At 47.9% G+C, this 22,710-nt stretch overlaps 1 long non-coding RNA gene across 1 annotated transcript in view; it reads left to right on the forward strand.

The window, feature by feature from the left end:
• Nucleotides 1–6,172: 6,172 nt before the first annotated feature.
• LOC132249966 (uncharacterized) overlaps nucleotides 6,173–22,710 on the forward strand; it is a 35,886-nt gene continuing 19,348 nt past the window's right edge. The window contains exon 1 of the long non-coding RNA XR_009461514.1: nucleotides 6,173–6,329. This is a non-coding gene — a long non-coding RNA (uncharacterized LOC132249966). The remainder of the gene's footprint in view (nucleotides 6,330–22,710) is intronic.

Raw genomic sequence — 22,710 nt, forward strand, 5'->3', positions numbered from 1 at the left:
TCAGGCCAGGGGGCCCAGCCTGAGAAGGGCAGAATCAGGCCCAAGGGCCCACTGTTCAGAGAAGGGTAAGATTGGGGCCAGGGGCCCAGCACAGAGGACACAGGGGCTAGAGGCCCAGAGATACTAACTATCGACAGGGCTGAAGCCAAGATAGCCAGACCCCGTGGGCCAGGGCTAGAGGCTTGCAGCCAGAGGAAAGAGGTAGAGGCTGAGAAGGCTGAGGCTCCAACAAGGGGGTGATTGGACAGTAATTCCATGAGGCATGGGTGTAGTGTAAGGGGACAAATGGAGCCATGTAATAGCCCTTCAGGCTACAGGTGCCCTGGGGAGGCACAGGTGAGTCAAGAGGACCCACTTAGCCTGAGAGAGGCAGAATTGAGAACAGCGAGGTCCTAGAGAGACCTGCAGGTGGTTAGAAGAATTCTAGGACTCTTAAGCAGCCTCCCTTTCAATTAAATAAATACATCAAGGCATAGTAGGAAAGGGAGAAGGGGTGGTCACCCTAGAGCTCAAGCAGACCAAGATTTACAAGGATATCAGGGGGCATTACAGCTACCCCATGAACACAAACCCTGATACATGATATATTGCCTTTTTTTTCTACAGACCACCTTCACCTTGCAAATAAACAAGATGGTCTTTCAGCGAAAGATATCTTCTTTGTTGATTGTGGAATCATAGGTTTTTTGGTTATTGAATAACACCATCTTTAAAAAGTCCCAGTTTCCATTAATTTTTCCTGTCTACATTTTTTTTCTCTCAATTTCAGTCATACCTGTCTTCAACTTGGGGAAATTACGGTAAGGCATAGATTCATAAGCATCTTTCACTTGCTGCCAGCTACTGGTATCTCATTAAATGAATCACAGATGCTATCTTCTTAATAATACTCTAGCCAATAATCAAGCTCTCTTAGTTTGTATGGATTGACCAGCACAGGAACAGTTAAGATGCCATCATCAACACAAACAGAACAGTATTCCCACTAGTTATCATAGGGTTAAAAAAAGGAAACATTTTAAGGTGGTGAAGACAAGTCCCATTCCTGATCACTTCTAGTTAGCACACACTTTCTTTTCAGGTGTCATTTCTGCATATAGTGCAATCAGGATCTGGGACCATGTATGGATAGGCATACCCATGTTAGTTATATACTTGGTCCAAGAAAAGATATCACAAAAAAGCCCTTGCCTCTCAAGTTATTTATCCAGCCAGATATCACCAGCAGGAAGACGCAATGGTGTGGACCTCAGTACAGGCTATACAAGGCTTTTAGGAAACTGGATATGTAGTTTTAGACTTGTGCTATCAACTCTTACTGCTAGAAGGTAGGACAAAGTGGCACATTAAAGAATCCCTGCCCTGCTTTCTACCTGACATCAGGTTACCATCGCTAATTAACTCGTTTACTGTTAATATTACCCTTGCTGGCTCAGTTAAGGAGTACCTACCTGTGCTGCAATCACATTCTTGTGAACGTGCAATGTGAATGTACTCTAGTATGTTTTCTCAAGACAATATCAGTGCTGTTACAATGTGTCTGAACACCTGCTTTAATAAGTCACTTTCAGCTTTCATGCATTCAATTTAAATTAATCCTGACTTTAGTTCCATTCTTTCATTAGGCTTGAGCAACCTCTTTGGGAGGAGGTATTGCTTCAGTATTTTCACAGAAGTACAGTTTACTGCCTCAGCTTAGACTATTTCCTGATTTCTATTGCTTTTTTCCCTTGTCAGTTACAGAAGGTTGCAAGTTCCCAATGAGGTCTCTTCTTATTCCCGTTCTGTTACATGGGGCCCAAAATTGCATTGGACTTTTTCATTGCTGAATCACATAGTTCATAGTTAATTCATGTTTAATTTATTCTCCTTGACTCACAAAGGGGTTTGAAGCTCAGCATTTTGACACCTAACTTGCATGACCCATGTCAACCAGTGGTATTCACAAGCTCGGTGCCTAAGCTCCTTCCAGAATGCATGGAAAATAAAAATTAACAGTTTGGACCCCTGAGATTCAAACCCAAATTTCTACACCCACAGTCAGAAGCCCAGGCTGCAGCATTGCCAGGCAGTTGACGAAACACCAGTCTCAGTTCAGCCTAGGCCCTCTTATTAGGGCAATGTGATCTGGGCAGACCAATTGAAGCCACAAGACCCTGACTGGAGGGCTATAAAACTGCCCCACACCCTTCATGGCCTTGTCTTAGCAACAGCATTTTTGGGTATTGCTGTGTTGTATTCTCTTGATTACTCTTGTTCCTGTCTTGGAGTATCCAGCCTTGATCAACTGCTTGCCCTGACCACAAGCTTGTCTAGACCCTTGACTTGACACCCTGGGACCACATCTCTTAATTTCTTTTCCTCGCTCCAAGCTGGCTTCTTTAATGACCCATTTGTCAAAGGGCTTGACACCCAGACAAGACCACCAGAGATCCCTTTGACTTCACTCCTGTTTATACACTTGGTCTCTATGGTCACTTGTTAGCCACTAACCCATCTTTCTTTACTTTCTCCCCCTTTTTGCTCATTGTTTTCTTGCCCACCTCCCTAAGATGGAATTTAAATGAACAGGGAGAGTAGGTGTCCAGTTAGTGGGTTGTAATGTTGCAAGTCCTCAAGGTGTCTCCTAGGACTCCTCCTCACCTACACCCTGGTCCATCACTCTCCTAGATGGTATTCCTCTAGATTGAGGGTCAACTTCATGGAGCTTCCCTTGTGCCTTCTTCTTGGGGTTTGGCCTCCCAGACCTTCCCAGGTTTCGACCTTGGTTTGAAGTTGATTGAAAAGTCTTACTTTGGGTTAACTTAAATTAGTCACCAGCCAGACCTGTTGTCAATCTCAGTCCATCACAAGGCTGTAACGCTGATCCCTTTTTCTGGAGTAATTCAGGCTCTTCCCAACCCAAATAGATCTTTCTTCTTATTCAAGTTTTTCCTGGTCAGTCTGAAACTGGTGATTGCATCTGAACTAACACAGCCCATTTAGATTACTCGGCCTCCCTTCATAAACTGGCTTCAATTAAATCTAATTCACAGACCAGGAGGTCCATACTCTAATTGACCATACTCCTTCTCAATTCACATTCAGTCATCTACAGATTCTCATGTAATTATGATCCACATTCTGCATAATTAACTTTCCTGTCTCCCACTCTTCAACAGATTCCAGAGCCTCTTATAACACCTTCTGTGCTGTGATTAATCAATCCTTATTCCTTGATCAGGCCTTAATCAATTTCAGAAACACTCATAATACAGTCTGTGCTTTAATTGACCAATCTCCTTCCCTCTCTAACTCCTAATTTATTTCAGAACTACACATAACACAGTCCACACTCTGATCAATCAATCTCCTCCCTTATCCAACCTCAATTAGTTTCAGTGGCCATTTTCATATAATTCAGGCTTGGCAATAGCCCTCCCACAGTTCATCACTCTTCATTTTCTTGCATGTTCCCTCCAGGCTCAGCATGAGCTCACCTGGGGAGAAGATCAGAATTCCCCTCTTTCCCTTAACTGAGGAGATGATTTCCCTACCAGATGCAGTGATGGCCACAGGATCCAACTCCCTCCTTCTCCGGTAACTGGAGCTCTTTTCTTCCCTTCTTAGTGGCTTCCACCTCCATGTGGAATCCAAGGTAAGTCCCCTTGCTTTCCCCTTTTCAGGGGACAAGTGAGATGCTCAGTGTCTCAGGCTGGTTCTCTTTTTGAAGAGGCTCAGAACTCCCTCTGACTCATGGGAGTTGACCCCAGCTGCGCCAGTTTGCAGTGCTTGATAGGTAACTTATTTGTGGCTGCTCCAGTATTTCTCCATGAGCCCCATAACCACAGTAACCAGGCTTTCTGCTCAGGCTTGCCTGGAGGAGTGAGCATAGCAAGGTTCAGGCTTGGTCTCTTGCTGCAGTCTCCCTGAAAGAACCCTTGGCATGACTCACTCTGGCCTGCTACAGTCTTCCTTGTGCAAGACACTTCATTCAGACCAAGACTGAGGAACTCTGTACAAGCCTGTGTGTGGTCCTGGACTCTGCAGCTGAACCACTCCTCATCATAAACCATTTGGCCTCTTAGTACCCTTAGAGATATCATGAAGACTGGTTCCCCATTATCATGGACTTCATAGTCGAGTTACCAACATCCAGGATCAGAATACCATTCTAACCATAGTAAACCAGTTAACAAAGATGGCCCACTTTCTATTCTGTGCCCATTTCCCATTTACAAAAGATATAGGCAACCTCCTAGTCCAGGATATCTTTTGATTACATAGTCTTCTGAAACATAGCCTCTCTGATCATGGACACCTCTTTCCAAAAGCAGTTCACCTCTTTCCAAAAGTTCCTGCTTTTGGAAAGAGGTGCACCTTGTGGCGGGCCAGTAGGGGGAGCTCCTGTGTTGAGACTCCCACCTCACTATGCCTGTCCATCTTCCAGACTCCATGTGTCTCTCCAGGGGTGCCTAAGTCCTGGCAGACCCCCTTTTGAGCCCCACCGCAGAGTCCAGGAGTAATGTGTGCTGCCACCACCCTGAGAAGGGACTATCTGGGTCCTGTGTCCTTGGGGAAACACAGCCCTAATAGTCCTACAGGTACTTGACCCAATACAAGAACTTGGGGCACTTACCCAAGTCAGGGGACAAAAAGGATAGTCTCCCTTAGTCCGCAGACCCAAGGGGCCTCCTGGGCATAATTAAACCCACCCCTCAATAAGTCTCCCACACTAGGTACAAAGGAGAACTTTATTGGTTACAGAGGGTAGGGCTAGAATAGGGGACAGGGTAGAGCAATATCGGAGAAATCCCATTGAGCAAACTCCTGTGGCTGGGTAGCCTTTGATCTTGCATCTGAGTTACTGCAAGTTATATATCTAGTTGGATCTCAGTTAGCTTACTCACAAGTATCATCCAGAGGCTGCTGGAGGCAGGCAGTTCCTTGATCATGAGTTTTGAGAGAGAGAGCAAGTTTCAGATGGTACAGCTCTTCTTTGTTCCTGAGTATCCCTCATGGCTGCTGGCTCCTCTCCTCCTAGGCAGTTCTTAACTTATATAGCTCTTGTGACCTCATTTACCTGGTCCAATGGAGGCCAGCACCTGTTGGCTGTCAGCCAACCAATATGAAATACATCACTAGTTGCCGGGCAGACTCTAGCCCACCAGGAAAGAAGCCCCTCACTAGGTATGCGATGCCAGTCACGTAGGCAGAGAGAGCAGGTTTCCCCCCTCCCTCAGGAATGTATCCAGCTCAGGTTACCTAAAGAGATAGGGTAAGGATGTGTCTCTCTGCTGGGCCCAACCTTATCAAATTGTCACAGAGCAGAGTTTTTGGGAGAGAAACAAAGGTGGCTTCCTGCCACACACCTCATCTTACATGTCTACAGAATACCAATCTCAAACAGATGAGCAGTCAGAAAGAACAAAAAAAGTCCTAGATAAATATCTAAGATGTATTCTGAATTATCATCAGGGCAATTGGAGCTCTCTATTACCCCTGGATGAATTTGCATATAAAAATGAAGAATATGCTTCAATAGAAACCAGTCCTTTCCTAAGGACTAAATATGGGTTTCACCCTTACTTCCACCCTGCAATCTCCACTTCTTCACCTGATCTTTGCATGCATGACTAAATGTTTATCAGGCAAGAGATTGACTTGATAACCATGCAGTTAGGGCACTCACCTAGTATTTAGGAAAATAAGTTGCTCTATCAAATTAGACAGCAAATATATTTGAACCTGTGCCTAAAATGTTCTATTTAGGTGCTCTATCTACTGGTCAGTTGGTGAATAGGATACCGCCTTTTCCTTGGGCTGTACATAGGTGTTTTCACAGAACATATACTAGATCAAGCTCCCATGCAAGATAGGCTGGGGAATTTCTAGTTTGTGAATCCCAGTGGGATTTTACCTTGAGATTGGTGATTTGTGATGTAAAGATGAGATATTCTGTATATGTCTTTGGACAGAAACATAGATTTGGGGGAATTTGGATTTGGGGAACGTGACAGAGAAACCTAACCCTGTCACAAGGAAGATGCACCCCTACAAGGCCAGAACCTTCTGGGCACAGAGGGCTGGGGAGGAAGGGGTTAACTACTGAACTGGGATGGATAATCAGCTGACCAGAAGAGGCAGGACTATAAAAACCCTGGGTTGAAAGGCAGTAAGGTGGCCAGCAGCCAAGGGGGAAGGAGTGCATCTCAGAGCTCCATGGAGAAGCTTGGTGGAAAGTCCAAAGCCAGGAAGAGGGGAACTATAGAAGCCCTGGAGAGACGACAGCCGCACTGCAGCAAGGACTGGAGCTGATGGTGGGGAGCTAAAACACAAACCCTGCAACTGTAAGCTGACATACTGCTTTCCTTATTCCCATTTTTTGGTGGCAGATATTACCCATGGATGGGACTGTTTATTTGTTTTCTTTTGGTGATGAAATAAGACCGGTGGTTTGGGTGAGGCTATTAGGGGTTGGAGGAGGCCTCATTTTGGGGACCCACTCCAGAGTGGGATCCCCATTGCCAGTGAGGGCGCAGCTTTTTGGGGGCACAGACCCTGGCACCAGTGAGGGCGCAACTTTTGGAGGCACAGACCCTGGCGCCAGTGAGGGCACAACTTTTGGGGGCACAGTCCAGTGCCAGTGAGGACACAACTTTTGGGGGGCTCAGACCCTGGCGCCAGTGAGGATGCAACTTTTGGGGGGCTCAGACCCCAGTGCCAGGAAGGGCGCAGCTTTTGGGGGCACAGTCCAGTGCCAGTGAGGCACAGAGAGAGACAGGGCTCCAGAGAGCCCGAGTGCCAGTAAGGACACTATTTTGGGACGATCTTAAAAAGGCCAGGGAGGCCTGGAGCACCTGGGGTGGTGCAAGTGTATATTTTTCTATTGTTTGGACAGGTGGGTTCGCGCCCGGGTTTTGAGCTTGTGACCCCTTTGACTGTGGGGCCGGCGCACGTGCCTCTGGGCCAGGGGGTGCTGTGCCTTGGAAGGGAGCAGAAAAGGGGGCCAAAAGCCTCCAGGACTGTGCTCCCCCAAAGCCCCCCAGAAACCCTCCAGCAGCCGCGGAGCCCCCTGCCGACCCCCAGCACAGCCAGGGGTAAGCGGGGCCCGTGGAGAGAGGGGGCTAAGCCCTTAGTGTGTGTGTGGGAGGAGGCGGCTGAGTGGATCCGGGCTGGGCCAAGCCCTGCCCAGGCCCCTACTTCACCCAGCCCCCCAGGGAGCCATGTGACTGGAGCCGCGCGAACAGGCTGCGCAAACAGGTGCGCTTCTCTGCCAGCGTGTGAGTTAGCGCAGAGTTCGCACGGGAGGGCCCTGGACCCTGCCAGCGCACCCCCCAGGGTAGACAGCCCCAGCCGTAGCCAGCCTACCAGAGGCATGACACGGATGGGCACACGCTGCACACCGAGGGTCCCCTCGGGCGCCGCAGCCCCCCCTCTGGCACCTCAGAGACGGCCACCCAGACGGAGCCCCTGGTTCCGGGCTCCACGCAGATGGAGCCCCTGGCTCTCGGCTGTGGGGGCTGCCTGTCCCTTTTTCAGGCTCTGGGGCCTGGGAGCATGGTGACCTCCCCTTGTGGGGTCTGCTCCCTTTTGGGGTCTCTGGCGCGCCAGCTGGAGGAGCTCCAGGCCACAGTCCAGAGACTGCGTGCCATCAGGGACTGCGAGCAGGAGATAGACTCCTACTGCCAGGCCCTTCTCCCCCGGGAGGTGGAGGGTAGACCACAGTCTCCCTCCACGCCAAAGGAGGACTCTGGGACCTCCTGCTGTGTCCACCCAGGGGCATGGACCAAGGTGGTCAAGGGCCCTAAGGCCTGCCGCACCAAGGCCCCTCCCCCACCAGAACTGAGCAACAGGTATGCACCTCTTGCTGCCCCAGCAGAGCCTGCTGAGTTGCTGGTCCCCACAGGCAACATGGGCCTAACTGCAGCTCCCACCCCTGCTCTCCCCAAGACAAAATGTAAGGTGTTTGTTGTGGGAGACTCCCTCCTGAGGGGAACCGAGGGGCCAATCTGCCACCCTGACCCTTTAGCCCGGCAAGTCTGCTGCTTCCCAGGGGCCCGCATCCAGGACATTGCGGAGAGGATCCCAAAGCTCCTCAAACCCACAGACCACTATCCCATGCTCCTTATTCATGTGGGCACCAATGACACTGCTCGGAGCACTCCCAGCCAGGTCATGAGGCGCTACAGGGATTTGGGAGCGGGGCTAAAGGGTCTGGGGGCACAGGTGGTGTTCTCGTCGATCCTCCCAGTCTTAGGCTATGGGCTGAGAAGGGACAGGAGGATCTATGTGGTCAACCAAAGACTGCAGCGCTGGTGTCGTCAGGAAGGCTTTGGCTTTCATGACCACAGCCCGCTCTTTGGCGAGAGAGGCAGCGAGCTGCTGGGAAGAGATGGTCTCCACCTCTCTCCCCTAGGGAGGAGGCTCTTCTCAGCCAGACTGGCTGACCTGCTCCACCGGGTTTTAAACTAAGCCCGCTGGGGGATGGGGGGACTACTGCCACTGCTGGCCCGCTGAGCAATCCTTGCAAAGCCAGCGGATCACGGCACTCAAGGGAGCCCACCCCAGCCCCAGCCCTGGTAAAATCTGTGGGCAAGGAAGGAGCCCCCCAGGGGGCACTTGCCTGCCTGTACACTAATGCCAGGAGCTTGGGGAATAAGCAGGAGGAGCTCATCCTCCTGCTCAGTGCAAACAATTACGATGTCATAGGGATAACGGAGACCTGGTGGGACTCCACCCATGACTGGAACACGGGGATAGATGGCTATACCTTGTACAGGAGGGATCGTGTAGAGAAAAGGGGCGGGGGTGTAGCTCTCTATGTTAAGGAAAGCTATGCGTCCCTGCAAGCCGATATTGGCGACCAGGGTGGACGGCTGGAGACCCTCTGGGTTAAAATCTGTGGGGAACACAGCACAGGGGACACAATGGTGGGAGTCTACTACAGACTTCCCACCCAAAGTCCTGAGCTTGACCAGGAGTTTGCCCAGGAACTGGCTGAGGCAGCTTGCTCCAGGACCATGGTTGTCATGGGTGACTTCAATTACCCGGACATCTCGTGGGAGGATCGCTCAGCAAAATATGAGCGGTCGCAGAGCTTCCTCTCATGCATGGATAACATCTACGTGACTCAAGAAGTCTATGGGCCAACGAGAGGCAAAGCGCTGCTCGACCTGGTACTGGCTACTGGGGATGACCTAGTCAGCGACCTAGTGATCAATGGGAAGCTGGATGACAGCGACCATGAGCTGATGACCTTCACCATCCGCTGAAAAGCTGGCAAGCCAGTCAGCAGCACGGAAGTCATTGACTTCAGGAAAGCTGACTTTGACAAGCTCAGGAGGCTTGTCAGTGAGGCCCTAAGGGACCATGACCCCAGGGAGAGGGGAGTTCAAGAAAAGTGGTTGCTCCTCAAGGGAGCGATCCTCAATGCACAAACTAAGTCTATTCCATCTTGGAGGAAAGGCAGCAAGAGGGCACAGCAGCCCCCCCTGGCTCTCCAGGGACCTAGCAGACCTCCTGAGGCTAAAAAGAAAGGCCTACAAAGGTTGGAGGATGGGAGCCACCTCCAAGGAGGATTATTCTGCACTGGTCCGGTCCTGTAGGGAGCAGACCAGGAAAGCCAAGGCTGCAACTGAACTCCAGCTAGCTTTGAGCATCAAGGACAATAAAAAGTCCTTTTTCAGATATGTGGGGAGCCGGAGGAAAAGCAGGGGCAACGTTGGACCCCTGCTGAACCAGATGGGGCAACTGACAACTGACGCCCAGGACAAAGCCAACCTATTAAATAGGTACTTTGCGTCAGTCTTTCATCAGCCCCATGGGACGCCCATGCCCACTACAGGGCCGGGAAGTCCAGGTGAGGGTGATCCCCTGCCCTCCATTGATGCTGACTTCATGAAGGAACATCTTGAGAAGCTGGATCCCTTCAAGTCAGCCGGCCCTGACAATCTTCACCCCAGGGTACTCAAGGAGCTGGCGAGCATCATAGCCCAGCCTCTAGCGCGGATCTTTGAAAACTCTTGGCGCTCTGGTGTAGTGCCCGAAGACTGGAAGAAGGCCAACGTGGTGCCTATCTTCAAGAAAGGGAGGAAAGTGGATCCGGCTAACTATAGGCCCATCAGCCTGACTTCTATCCCTGGGAAGATCTTAGAAAAGTTTATTAAGGAGGCCATCCTTAATGGACTGGCCGACGCCAACATCTTAAGGGATAGCCAGCACGGGTTTGTTGCAGGTAGGTCTTGCTTGACCAATCTCATTTCCTTCTACGACCAGGTGACCTATCACCTGGACAAGGGAGAAGAGATTGATATCATATATCTTGACTTCAAAAAAGCCTTCGATCTGGTGTCCCATGATCACCTCTTGGAGAAACTGGCCAGTTGTCGCCTTGGGTCCTCCATGATCCACTGGCTGGAAAATTGGCTCCAGGGCTGAACCCAGAGGGTAGTAATTGATGGAAATCACTCATTGTGGTGTCCTGTGACCAGTGGGGTCCCCCAAGGCTCTGTCCTTGGACCCATACTGTTCAACATCTTTATTAATGATGTGGACACTGGAGTCAGAAGCGGACTGGCCAAGTTCGCCGATGACACCAAACTTTGGGGCAAAGCATCCACACCAGAAGACAGGCGGGTGATCCAGGCTGACCTGGACAGGCTCAGCAAGTGGGCGGACGAGAATCTGATGGTGTTCAACGCCGATAAATGCAAGGTTCTCCACCTTGGGGAAAAAAACCCCGCAGCATCCTTATAGGCTCGGCAGTGCTATGTTGGCTAGCACTATGGAAGAAAGAGACTTGGGGGTCATCATTGACCACAAGATGAAGATGAGCCTGCAATGCGATGCTGCGGCTAGTAAAGCGACCAAAACGCTGGCTTGCATCCATAGATGCTTCTCAAGCAAATCCCGGGACGTCATTCTCCCCCTGTACTCGGCCTTAGTGAGGCCGCAGCTGGAGTACTGTGTCCAGTTTTGGGCTCCACAATTCAAAAAGGATGTGGAGAAGCTTGAGAGAGTCCAGAGAAGAGCCACGCACATGATCAGAGGTCAGGGAAGCAGACCCTACGATAACAGGCTGAGAACCCTGGGGCTCTTTAGCCTGGAAAAGTGCAGGCTCAGGGGTGATCTGATGGCCACCTACAAGTTTATCAGGGGTGACCACCGGTATCTGGGGGAACGTTTGTTCACCAGAGTGCCCCAAGGGATGACGAGGTCGAATGGTCATAAACTACTAAAAGATAATTTCAGGCTGGACATAAGGAAGAATTTCTTTACTGTCCGAGCCCCCAAGGTCTGGAACAGCCTGCCACCGGAGTTGGTTCAAGCGCCTTCGTTGAACACCTTCAAGATGAAACTGGATGCTCATTTTGCTGGGATCCTATGACCCCAGCTGACTTCCTGCCCTTTGGGCAGGGGGCTGGACTCGATGATCTTCCAAGGTCCCTTCCAGCCCTAATGTCTATGAAATCTATGAAGGTACTGGAGGGAAGAGCTAGAGCCTCAGAGTCTAACCGTTTGGTGGGTTTGGATGGAGAGGCCTAGCTAGAGAAAAATGGGGTCAGACCATCATAGGAGAGACCCCAACATACCCAGTATAATCGGCAGTCTTGTGCTCGCATACTAATTCCATCAAGACACGGCAAGCAAGATTAGAGCAGGACAGCAGAGGTCCAAGAGGACTCCAAGGGCATCCCACGTAAGGCGCAGATGACCAAGAAGATGGCGCTGGGGAGGGCGACCTGTCACAGGGAAGTTAGATATATCCAAGGTTAGGTGAGGCACTTTAAGTGGCAGTTAAGCACCTAAGTCACCCTCAGACACGGTTTTTTGGCTAGCAAAATAGGGTGTGTGTGGCTCAGTAAATGCCTGCTGCTGACCTAGGAGTGGTGTCTGGGGTTTTGCTTTGGGTGAGATAACTATCCACTTTCTCCAGTTATTATTAAATGCAAAGGGCAATGGTTAATCTCAAGAAGGAACATCTGATAAGGGCTTGGACTGCTTGTGATCTGTGGCTTTATAGTTATCACCATACTGGAAAATGAGATGTTCAAACACCCTCAAATGTAGGGAGCCTTGAGCATAGGGAGCCTTAAACTCAGGCCTCTGACTCACAGAATCATAAAAAATATGATGGAAGGGACTTCAGGAGGTAATCTAGTATAACCCCCTGCTCAAAGCATGATCATCCCCAACTACCATGACAGTAAAAGCTATGTCTACCCAGGCCTTAAAAACCTCTAAGAATGGAGATTCCACAAGTGTCCTAAGTGCAGAACTTATTGAACTTCATGAGATTTATTTTGGTCTAATTCCCCAAATTTTCTAGGTCTCTCCAGGCACATCTACATGAAACACTGACTGTGCAGTAGCCAAACAATACAGTGCAGTAGCGCTTCACAGCATGGACAGAGCTAATATGCTACTGCACAGTATTATTAGGCTACTGCACAAGAGCATAACCTAAAAGATGTTTACTGGTGCTATTGCAGAGTAACTTGAGTTACTGCAGATTTATTTAGTAGTTGCTAATATAAGTACTAAATAAATGCGTAATAATGACTTCACAGTAGTGTCTCATGTAGACATACCCTCTAAATCCTACCTAGCTTTGCCTTCCAGGTTATTTAGTATTGGGCCCCCCACTTCAGAAAGCATGTGGAGAAGCTTGAGAGAGTCCAGAGGAGAGCCACTCATATGATCCAAGGCCTGGAGGGAAGGCCGTGCAAAGAGGCTGAGGGACTTGGGACTTTTCAGTCTGTAGAAGAGAAGGCTCGGGGACTTGGTGGCAGCTTACAATTTCATAGGAGGGATACATCAGGACCTGGGGAACTCTGGTGAACAGGTGTTCTACCAAGGGATAACAAGGTCTATTGGCAATAAACTTCAGGAAGGCCAATTTAGACTGGATAGAAGAAAAAAGTTATTTATGGCGCATGTGTCCACAGTCTGGAACAAACTCCCCACAGAAGTGGTGCAAGCAGCCACTCTAGACTCCTTCAAAAAATGTCTGGATTTATTTCTTGCTGGGGTCACTTGATCCCAGCTGACTTCCTGCCTATGGCTGCGGGGGTGGGGGCTGGACCTGATGATCTCATGAGGTCTCTTCAAGCCCCTAATGTCAATGAAATCTATGAAAAAAGGACCACAAAAGAAATATGTTATAGAAATAATAATAATACCATTGTCCCTATGAGTCCTCCATTGCTGTTCCTAAGGGGCTATCAGCTCCTACTGCCACATGGTTCAAGTAGACCAGTGATTATCAGTGCGGTGTGGTGAGATCCTTCGGATGTGGGGGGTATGAGGAGATAAGTGCAGGCTCTTCTCTGCCTGGATACTCCCATGCCTCCACTACCTGGCCCTTCTGCAAGGACATAGGCATATGCTTGTCCCTGTCAAGCTGCTAGTTCTCCCACCCACACTTCTGGTCCCCTATATGAGGAGGTATAGCACGTTGGGGTACCAGGGGCAGCTGTGGCACCCCCTTGTGGTTCCAGACCCATGCTCCACTTCACCTCTAGAGTACCCTCCCTTCCATCTCACCTGCCATGCCTTGATATAATTATGGGATTAAAAAGGAGGCTACCTTGAGAATCCTAGACTGAGCCTTGCGTTGTCCACTACCAGCAGGTCCCTCCTGCACACTGCTGGTCCTGACCCACCTCCTGAGCTGTATTAGGTGTTCTCTGCTAGCCTGTGCCCATGGGGCACCTATAAACCTTAAGGACTAATTGCATGGCTCTGTTCCTGCCCTTCACTACCCCCCAAGCCTCATGTGCATTGCTATACCATCAAGATCTCCTGTTGGGGTTTCAACCTCCTTGGCTTCTGCCCTTTTCCACTAGCTGGACATTCTAGCCTAAACCCACTGTATTTGACCTGGCTTTGAGGCACCAGCTGTAGTCTGGCCCTCTCAGGTGTCAGGCTCCTGGCCCCTGGCTGTCTGTGCACCTCTTGGGCATCGGGCCCCTTGGCTCTGCTCTGGGCTCTGTGGCTTAACAGTCTCCCCTGCTCCACGTTCAGCACTTGCTCAGCCTTGAGCCTGCCTCTGGCAGGGCTCAAGGCAACTGTGTGCCCCTAAGGTAGTAATGGGACTTCTGAATACTACCCCGCAAAGTCCCAACCCAAACCACAGTTTGAACTATAATGAAACAATAAGCGTCCAGGCTATAATATAAACTCTCCCTTCTGGGCCCATCAACATCAACACAAAAAAGAGAAGCAGCCCTCTGCCCCTTTAAAGGGCAAACTTTCCCTCACCATTGATACGAAGATAATCTCCCAACTCTGGGTTATACCGCTGTGAGCTCCCAAAGCCTCACTAGTGATTCAAGGCAGCACAGTAGTCCATCTAGTACTTCCTGGTAGCTTTTCCTTGCTAGCTCAGGCCCTGGGCTTATATGCCTCCCTGGGCCCTGCCCCCTTTCAGCCAGAAAGCTACCCTGGACTGCCTGCAGGTGACTGCTAATTGATCTCATTCATTGCCCATTTACTAAGGCAACCTGCAGCAGTTGCACCTTGCCTGGCCTACAGTGCTCCCTTTCTGGGCTGCTTCTCTCTTAAAGTAACAGAGAATCCCAGGCTGGTAAGCGCTGCAATGAATAAATTAGTTTTGAAATGGGGTGCCACTCCTTTCACAAAAGTTATAGAGTGGTGCCTTAAATCTAAAAAGGTTGAGAACCACTGCAGTAGATAGATACAGTGAGTATAACCTGATTAGCCTTATTCACTGTCAGCTGGTAAACAGATCCAAAGTCTTTCTAAATTTATATCTTTTATACATATATAGGTACATCATTAGTCAAATCATAAGCTAACACACAGTAAATTTTATAGTTACATTCCCTGATCATACAGGACCTACTCAGAACACTACTTACATGCCAAGCCTGTTCTCATACTTAGGATACTTGTACCTAAATTGTGTTTTCTTTCCAAATCTTGATGCAACATCATTTAACTTGTTTGTTATCATTGCTGGAACTAGGTAGGTAGGGACTACCTCTGCTCCAAGCCTCCATCATTCTTCCCAGCCATATATCATGCCTCCCTGGTTAGTTACAGCAGTTGCCCTTGTTGTACAGATGCAGCCCATCCTCAGTTAATCCATCTCACAAACTATCTCTTCAGGAGTTTTTCCTGATTTAATCCTTCCAAGCCTGTTCAACAAGGCCAAAACCCTAGTTATGAACCAAGACAGCACTCTGCTAGGTAGTGGTGTAACTTGAAATACTGGCACTCTGGGAAGCACAGGAGGGAGGGAAAAAAGCACTTTCCTCCTAGCAGAGGGCTTGTCACTGTTGCAGTGGTGGTACAGACTGTTTCTGCCTCAACATAAGCTCCCAAGATAGGAGGTGGGGGGGGCAGGTTTTATAGATTCATAGATGTTAGGAGCTGGAAGGGACCTTACAAGATCATCAGGTCCAGCCCCCTTGCACCTGGCCAGGAAAGACTGCTGGGTTGCAGTGGTTGTGCAGTTTCTCTGGGGAGTGCCATTTTGGCACTTCCTCTGAATCAGTGCCTGGAGCTTGTGTTCTGTTTACCTCCTGACAAGCTGTTACCAGTGCCAAGTACTGTACAAATATATATGAATGTCTTTTCCCTAATGAACTTACACGTTTAGTATTATTTTAATTTGTACCTGAGAACTCAGTTAAATACTCTGCTCCCCAAAACTCCTCTTCATATTGTGGTTTTGTTGCAGTCTAAAACTGAGGACATATGCTTGTAATGGTTGGTATCTCTATCTATGCAAATATATGACTTGTGGGTGATTACTGGTTTGGCAACTGTAGACAATTTTCCCTAAGGCGGGGTTTCTCTGGGTAATAGATGGGATCAAGGAACACTGGGACCCCAGGGTCCTTCCAAGTAGGTGTAACAGGATAGCTGGGTGCCAAAAGCAGCAGAGATGCATGTTGTAATAGTGACTCCTGGCTGCCGATGCAGCTGTGAGCCTGCAGAGGCACAGTGCCCAAGACTCCTGCCCTAGTTGCCCTGCCTTAGTTATGCTACTGCAAATATCAATCTCTGACATTTGAGGTGGAAAATTACAGGGAGAGATGAAAGCTGCAACATTCTTGTTCAGAGCAACAGCAACCTCACCTCACTCTTACTTTCTGTACCATTTCAGCTGGGTATTGGTAGAAGCCAGAACTTTGTTGTCTCTCTCATTTACTCTTATCAATAATGATAAAGAATACAGCAAAGGAGTTCATTTTGTAGCAGGTGGCCACAAGCATATTGAGTGCATTTGTGGAACATCAATTAGTTCAATTCTAGCATCAGAAAGGTCTGAAAATTGTATTAAGAACAACTAGCCTCAACATATGAAAGAGGTCTGTAAAATAGTTTATGTTACTATTGTTGCGTTTCCCACCACAACTAATTCTTGTTCATTATTATTTGCCAAATTTGAATTAATTTAAGTCAGCAGGGCTGACCTCAGGCTGCTGAAGAAACTTGAAAGGAATTCTGAAGCCATTGGCAAAAATATTTGAACACTTAAATAATAGGTGAGGCCCCAGAGGACTGAAAAAGTGCCCATTGTTAAAAGGGAGCAAAAGGAGGATCCAGGAAACTATAGACACCCTATGATCAGCCTCATCTTATTACCTGGGAGCAACTACTGCACATTTTAAAACAGCCAGTTTGTATACAGTTGAAGGATGAGGGGATCACTAGGAGCCAATGTAGCTATATTAAGAACAAATCATGTCACATCAATGTCATTTCTTTTTATGACACAAAAAACAGTTGGGTGGATAAAGAGAATGTGATAGACCAAAAATACCAGGTATTTATTAAGGTTTTTGATACATTCCATATGGCATTCTTATAAGACATATAGGCTAAATAGAATTAGATGGATGCAAAACTGATTGAATAATCTCCAGTAAAGAACAACTATCGATGAATCAATGTAAGAGTAGCAGATCTTAAGTGGGGTTTCACGAGGGGACTGGTCTGTAGCTGGTGCTAGTTAACATTTTTTTATACCATGGACGTAGGGATACAGATAGCAGTGATTAAATGTGCAGATAAGACTAAAGTGGAAACACTTATAGATTCATAGATTGTTAGGGGCTAGAAGAGACCTTGCAGATCATGGGGTCCAACCCCCCCCCCCCCGCTCTAAGCAGGAAGACAACTGGGGTTAGGTGACCCCAGTGAGGTGACTGTCTAGTCTCCTCTTGAAGACCTCCAGGGTAGGTGACTGCACCACCTCTGGAGGGAGTTTATTCTACAGCCTGGACACCCTGACTGTGAAGGAGTTTTTCCTGGTATTAAGCCTGAAGCGGTCTTCCAGCAGTTTGTATCCATTGGTCCTGGTCTTCCCTGGGGGTGCCGTGGTGAACAGTTGTTCACCGGGCTCCTGATGCACTCCACTGATATAGAGGTAACCTGCTATCAAGTCCCCTCTCAACCTTCTCTTCTTTAGGATAAAGAAGCCCAGATCCCTCAGTCTTTCCTTGTATGGCTTGCCTTGCAAGTCCCTGATCATACAGTGTAACAGGTAGCCGTTCTGGGCTGAGCTAAAATGTGGCCCGCACACCTGTTCCTGAGGCAACCACCTGCCTTCTCGCCTGCCATGCCTTGCTGTTAATTAATTAATTGATGTTAATTAGCAGGAGCCTGCCATTGTACTGCCCCGTTGCCAGGGGGCGCTATCTGCGGCTCCGTTTCCTCCCCTACACCGCAGTCCACACCTTGCCGATGGAATAGCTGTTGTCTCAGCTCTATCACTAGCTGGCCCCTTCTTGGTCTCTCTGGGCCTTCCTTCCTTGGATACATGCTCCCTCTGGTGCTAGGGCTCTCCCTGTCCCTATCTCACTCTGTGCCCTCTTCTCCGGGACTCATCTACAATGCGGCCCACGCTCTGGGGTCTTCCGCGCCCCACACTGGGGCTCCTCAATAATGCGGCCCCCTCCTGGGGCCCTCTGTGCCTACACTGGGGCTCCTCAATAATGTGACCGTCTCCTGGGGCTCTCCGTGCCCACACTGAGGCTTCGCAATAGTGCCTCCTTTCTCTGGGGTTCACCACGCCCACACTAGGGCTTCTCAATAGGGCCTCCTCTCTGGGGCTTGCCACGCCCACACTAAGGCTTCTCAATAGGGCCCCCTCTCTGGGCTCGCCACGCCCACCCTGGGGCTTCTCAAACATGCCTCTCTGGGGCTGGGGTCTATGCACGCTGTATGCTGCGCCCTCACTGATGCTGGAGTCCTCACACTCCACTGTGAGTCCCCTATGAGGCCTCCTCCATCCCCTTATAGCCTCACCCAAACCACTGGTTCTAACAACAACAAAACACAAGCCCTTCGGCTATAACAAAAACAGAAGCCAACCATCCCAAACAACATTCGGTCCTACCAGTGACCCTTTAACTCTCAGATGCAGCCCCTGCATCAAGTTTCCCCTCTCTCCCAGGGCAGAGCTCCTTCCTCTTTGGTAGCTGGCAGGGAACTGCCTCTGGCCTCCTGTCTGTGCTTTATATAGGAGCCAGGCCCTGCCCCTTTAAGTCAGCTGACCTCCTGGTTGTCCTGGCAACCCCCAGCTGGGCTCTTTATTCCTTGCTAGGGCTCTTTCCCTGGCAGTTTTCCCCTTTCTAGGAACAGGGCACCTCCGTGCTCTGTGACATACGGGTAGCTCTTTTCTGGATCCGTTCAAGTTTTTCCACGTCCTTATTGAAGTGGCACTCAGAACGGGACACAGTACTCCAGCTGTGGTCTCACCAGTGCTGAGTACAGCGGGAGTATCACTTCCTTAGTTTTATATAAGATGCATTGGTTGATGCATGCCAGCATGTTACTTGCCCTGCTGACCACTACCTCGCACTGATGGCTCATATTCATGCTATGGTCAGTCATTACTTCTACGTCCCTTTTGGCCGTGGTGCAAGTCAAGCTGTCACCACCAAGTTTGTATGTAATTTTGAGGATTGTTTGCCCCCAGATGGAGCACCTTACACTTGGAAGTGTTAAACTTCATCTGGTTCACTTGGGAAGACCAGATTAAAATCCAAAGAAATGTTGATAAACTGGGGAACTGGTCTCGAGACAATAAAATGGAATTCAACAAAGACAAAGTATTAGACATAGGGAATAATGGTAAAGGCAATTGCTTTGCCAGGAAGGATCAAGGAGTTATGATGGATAACAAGTGTATAGACAGGAGTAACAATCATATTGATATCAAAGGTTATATTTACCAGGGTTACAATGCAATTGTTATATTTGCATGACTTTAGAGATACAAGTGTAGTACATCTGTTTCAACTTCAGCCCAACTTCATTTGAAGCAAAGTTGAGGTGACAAACATCATAATAGCTGCTCCAAGCCCCTGAGTAGCAGCTTCTGCACCCCTTTTAAAGCAACTAAAATGTACTTTTTTCCACAGTCAGCATGAGTCAGCAATGCAACGCTGTCTCAAAAAAGGCAAATACAATTTTAGATTCCTATAACAGAAACACTGTATGCCAGACAAGGCAAGTGATAGTACCACTTCAATCAGGAATGATTAGGCCTCAGCTGGAATCATGTGTCCAGTCTGGTCACCAAATTATAGGAAGAATGTAGTGAAACCATGCAGGATCCAGAGGTAAGCCACAAATGTAATAAGTAGGTTAGAAAGTAACCTTTATGAGGAAAGGTTGGAGGTTTACTCTGGAGAAAAGGTGATTAAAAGGCAGAGGCATAACATATGGGGTTACCATATTTCCAGTTTTACAAAAGAGGACATCTGTTGGGGCGGGGGGAGGAAGTTATATGATGGGGTGGGAGCAGTGATATGCCCATGCCCTGCCTCTACCCCTCATTTCCAAGTCACAGCCCCCCAGACCGTGCTGGTGCCCCTCACTCCTGACCCACAGCTCCCCGTTCTCCCCAGCCCTACAAGTATCTCCCAGTTGCCCAGCCACTGCGAGCACAGGTACCAGTGCAGCCCAGCCACACAACTCCCTGCTGCCCCTCCCTTGTTCCCTTCCCCCACTGAAGGAGCAGGCGCCTCCTCCACCCTGCTGCCGCCCAGAGCTGGGGAAAACTTGGATGTTGAGCAGAACGAAATCCTAAATCCTGGTCATTTGTTGATATTAAAAAAAACAAACAACACCCAGACAGAGATGGGAGGACACAAAAAGAAGACATGTCCAGGAAAACCCAGATGTATGGTAACCCTATACAACAAGTCAGCCAGGTGCACAGGACAGCTGTGAGGTAGAGAGGCAGCAGCAACTATATTTCTGACCCATCCTCTCCACCCCAAATCAGCACCTGATATGGCTGCCTTTGTTGCCCTGTCTTAGTTACACTACTTTTAAAGGGAGCTGGCTTTTTGCAAATATTTAGAAGGATGTCATAAAAAATTGAGAAGTGTGATTCTCTCTTGCCGTAGAAGAGAGGACACATAACCATGAGTTTAACAGCGGCAAATAAGGTAGGTTCCCCAAACCTTCTTCAGAGTCTTTTTTCTTGCAACCTGTGCTCCTCCCTCCCAGATCCATGCAGATTGCTTAATTTCTGGAGAAAGTGAACAAGATAAATCTGGGGTACACTGAAATGTGACAGATTTCAATAAGAAGAAAAGTATGCATTGGCAGGGCTCTGTACATGTGCAGATACAGAACCACTACGTTTGTTCGTTTCCAGTTTGGTAATCGAGTTTCTTCTTTTCTATTTTCAAGATTTCTTTTTCAAGGTAGTAGTAACATGTGTAGGAGTATGTGTGTAATATAAACTAACATTGTCTTTGGAATTCAAAAGCTGGTTTACTTTGCAAGGACTCATGTCAGCCTCTTCTATTGTAAACTTTCTTCTGAATTTGGGTTATTCCTTGAACTTTCAACCACAGGTTTTTCTCTGTGCTTAATCCTTTTCTCCTGTCTCAGAGGAACAACTCAATCTCTTTTTCTAATTGAAAGATGGAGTTAATAGGATTCACTGGTACTGGTGTATCAGCAGGAATAACTCTGCATCTTTGTGCGGGCTCCTAGCAGCTGATACCATGTCATAAGTAATTTATAATAGGAATTAACACATAATCTCTGAAAGGATGCATGTGATGTTATATTTCTATTTTAAAGCTTTAAAGCAAGAAGTATCTGACACCCTGGCCACGTGTCTTATATCTATAATCATGATTGCTGCTTAGGTGCTTTTAATAACTCCCATCTAAAGGTACATGTTGGAGTGATGTGGTGATTCATTGCACAGCACTATCATGGCCATCTTCATGTAGTAATAGTCTTACAATACAATGCAGTGATGGCATGATGTAATTGTAGTATGTTGAGTATGTAGGTCCTGATCCTGCAAGCACTTATGCATGTTCTTGTCTTTATTACCGTGAACTTGCTGTTCAAATAAAAAAAATATCTAAAGACTCTCTTCCCTTCAAAAAAAATCCACAAAAACTCAATGTTCTCTCAAGCCTACCGTTTTAAAATCTTCAGTTCCCTCAACTACAAGAAAAGCTTGGAAGGACAGAAGTTCAGCAAGCATAGTGGACCAGATTCCTAAAACGAAATCCTTCTTAGAGAAGTTCCTGTTCTCTGAGTGCTTCTGCTTAAAATAAGAGGCTGTGAATGACCACAGTTGTTAAGGTTTTCTACCTGGAGGGAAGTAGTATCTAGGTAGCTAGGAGCCACACTACATAAAACTTTGTAGGTCAAAATTCAGAGCTCAAAATTTACTGTATATTTTATCCAGATACAGAAGTGGCCTGGAAATACTCTAAGGTAAATATGCAAATGCTATCAGGAGCATGCATTCCAAGGAAGAGGAAAAATGGCAGAGAAGAGTTAGTCGGATGAATAAGCACATTAAACAGGACCCTAAGAGAAAGCTGAGGATCTAAAAGAATGGGAAAAGGGATTGATCAGTAGGAGAGAGAACTTTCAGTGGTCAAAGAATGCAGGAATTGCCAGATTTGAAGTCAAGAATCTTTACCACAAGTCAGATTTGCAACAATTGAAATGGACTTGGCTTTCCTCTGTGGCAGGAAGTCTGGTCCTCTTTTAGGACCCTCTGAGTACATATAAACCAAAATACTTCTCTGTAATTTCAGTGACAGGAATTTCTGTTGCTCTTGCTTTCCCTACTTTTTACTTACTGCAAACTGTAGGGTGTTCTTGATTTTGCTCTTATGATGTGTTCTGTGGCTGTGTTGTGTGAGGGGTTGGCGTGTATGATCTGTAGGACTCTGGATAAATGGTTGCCTGCAAATGCAGGGGGCTGGACTTGGCACAAAAGCACCTTTGAGTCCTTTTCTCATGTGTTCCTAAAGAAGCAGGCAATTGCATTCCACACCAGCTGACATTCTGCAATTATACTCGGATGTAGACTAGATAGCAGCAGCCACATAAATAATTTATGCCATGCACATGCAAAAGAAAAGGATGCAATTTTCTTGGCAAATACATGTGGGCAAAAAACATGTTCTTGGCTAATGTGGTTACCTGGGCATACAACAGCAGTTAAGGATCCGGCATGACTCCAAGTTGCAAACCTGAATAACACATTAACACAATTTCTTAACCTTTGGAATCAATATTGCCTCTGTTTATTTTTCCTAGTTCTTTCCTACCCTCAAATACATTCTCCTATATCCCCTGATGTGCTCAGATATTAAATAAGTTGCTGAAGAGTACCAGCCGGATCTGATGAAAAAGACCTAAGCAGCTGCAAGTCATCCTCCTAGTGGAGGTACCAAAGTCTACATCTCATCACTA

This window comes from Alligator mississippiensis, chromosome 1 (genome assembly GCF_030867095.1).
Source record: "Alligator mississippiensis isolate rAllMis1 chromosome 1, rAllMis1, whole genome shotgun sequence".
NCBI lineage: Eukaryota > Metazoa > Chordata > Crocodylia > Alligatoridae > Alligator > Alligator mississippiensis.